This window comes from Geospiza fortis, unplaced genomic scaffold (genome assembly GCF_000277835.1).
Source record: "Geospiza fortis unplaced genomic scaffold, GeoFor_1.0 scaffold173, whole genome shotgun sequence".
Classification (NCBI taxonomy): domain Eukaryota; kingdom Metazoa; phylum Chordata; class Aves; order Passeriformes; family Thraupidae; genus Geospiza; species Geospiza fortis.
The window spans coordinates 5,562,723-5,565,574 of record NW_005054334.1 but is presented as its reverse complement, the minus strand read 5'-3'; positions in this window follow the sequence as shown (position 1 = coordinate 5,565,574).

The following is a 2,852-nucleotide window of genomic DNA, read 5'->3' as shown; positions in this document are numbered from 1 at the left end:
AGAAACAGAGAAAAAAATTCAAACACCAGCAATATCCTGCCTAAGGTAACCTCTCCTGACAATCCACAAAACATTTTTAAAACACATCTTCTAGAACTATTTATTCTCCCTTAAAAGTTCTGAGATTTAATCACTATCTAAGGAATAAGGTGCTAAAAACCAGCATCTGACATCCCCAGTGCAATTCTTTTTAGCTGTTGCCTCTAGGCATCAGCTACTGCTATAATCTTGGCAGAAAGGTAAAAAAGATCCTCAGTGTTACATATCTTCACTATGTGCAAGTGTCTATCCAAGAAGTCAGTTCTTAGGTGAACATCAGCTTGAGACCCTCATCTTTGTAATCCTAGCATGCTTAGAAGTTCGTGGAGGTCTCCCCTTGAATCACTGTAGTTTATCACTTATTTTGGCTTCAGCAGCACAGGGATGATTCAGATTCAGATAGGCAGGCCCTGTATTTATTTGTCTGAAGAAAAAAATTCAGTTCCTCCCCATTACCTGTCCATACATTGTATAGCTACAAAACATCAATATAGTTCTCTTGAGGTCATCTTATAGTCAGTGTTAGATTAGAAATACCACCTCAAATTAACTCACCAGAGAACTGTACCATTGGTTTTAGTGAAAAGTGACTTTCAGTGCCTGGTTCTACAGTACTTTAAAGCACTGTATTTCTTCTGCCCTAGGATTTACTGAATAATAAATGACTAGATATTATAGGGTGTATTTGCAACTGATAATCAGCACTGACTTCCTGATCTAAAACTCCTCTGAGAAGTTCTCTCTGTCTTCTGGAATATTCAAGGACAGTCAGAGACAAAGAAGAGTGAAAAATTCCAAAGACTTGCTCCTCTCTCAGCCTATGAAAGACTATGGTCTATAGAACATTTTCCACTCCTTTTATAATGCTGCATGTCACAGGGTTTTCCTCATTTCAGTGGTTCCTCTTTCTTTGTGCAGAGTCTGAAGGTCCTGAAAATGGGAATGATAGGCCAGCCTGGGCACCACAGAGTCCCTTTGCCTATAAGCTCATAATGTATTGCAACTGAATGATGGACTGTCTATCACCAACACCTTTACCACATTCATTTTTAGGATCTTACTCTGGTATGCAGTCTAATTTATTTTACTTAGTTACAAACCATTACTTCCACTTGACCACTCATAGAGGATAAAAAAGAGAAAATTTATGGAATGAAAACTCCAGAAATCTCAGAAGAGCCAAAGTCTTATGTGAAGGTATCAAGTACCTGCAGTCAACTGTTACTTGTGGTACTCAGTAACAATAGTCCTAATAAGTCTGATAATAACACAAACATATTGTCAGTTTGTCTTCAATTTCTTTGATACCAAAGACAACCAAGGTACCATTTTTCAAGCCACTAGTTTGGAAAGAAGCATGCATTGTGATACAATCATCTTATTTTGCAGAATAATATATTTTGATGGTGTCCTATAAAATGGAATTTTTCCCTGAATATTTGCTACAATTATTTCTCAATGTCATTTAATGACAATTGTTGCAATCAGCTTGTGTTTTTCACAGTTGCACATTTTTTATTTTCTCCAGAGCCAGGAACTTTGACACTACACAAGAATATGAGGTTCTATTAAAATAAAAGAGATGCTGCAAGTCTCCAGCATTGCAGAACTGAGAAATGTGAAAAAGGGAGAAACAAAAAAAATCTGAAAATATTCTAAATAAAAATAACAGCAGATGCACTTATGTTCTTAATTCTCACTAATTCTGAAAACAAATTTCCTTGATTTCAGTGGCATGAAATCTCTCATGTCTATATTTTTGAATAAGCAAGGCTGTCAACATAGTTTGCATAAAATACAGAATTTTTAATAATAAATATGCATGAGACATTATATGTTGTATAGTTGATCATATTTAGCCAACAGGATAAATGCTGAAAAACATCAATGTTGTTTTCAAGTTCTACCCACTATTACTAAGTCTGATTCCAAATTATATTGATTGTCTGGGACTTTAACAGCTTCTACCCTGTCTTTAAAAAGATTTCAAAAAATCAGATTGAAGAAAAATAAAATAGAAATGTTTCAGGTTCCCTTTTCTCAGTTTTGTTAGAAGTTGGAATCACAAATATGGTTACAGACAGAAAAGAAAAAAAATACAGCACTGTAACATCTGTGTTTTTTTAATGTCAGTAACTTACTGGTGTCAACTGGAGAATATAAAGATGTCTTCTTTAACTTTTAATATTAGAGAAGAGACCAGGGATATGAAATAATGTTTTCCCATATTTTAAATTATTTTTATAATACTTCTACTATCTAGACTTAGAGGACAATAATGTAAATTATTTTGAATTAAGCTGTATAGTATACATAAATAGCAGCTGTATACATAGATATAGTATACATGTATAGAAGCTGCATAGCAGCTATATTGACTTTTAAGAACTGATCTTTTTTTCTTTCTCATTTACTACAAAAGAACATAAAGAAAGATTTTGCAAACGCTATCCTTTGGAACCAGCAACTGATAAGCAACAAGCCTGTAAACTAACATAAAAACATGTGGGTCATGTGATGCATGATCCTGATAGCAGAGTACGATAATATAGCCATTCCCATGGGTTATTGAGAGTTCAGGTTCCTGCCATAATTTAGTTGCTGGCACAGATTAGAATTGAAATTACACTGCAAAGCACTGACTGTTCTCATCAGAAATTACCAATCTAGTAAGAGGAACACTACAGACAAGGATAAGGAAAGTGGAATTGCATCATATTACCAACAGCTTGGGTGGTGGCCCCATCTTCCTATTGATCTATTATGTTGCCACTACCAGAAGATGAAGCTAAATATGTGATGTGTCATAAACA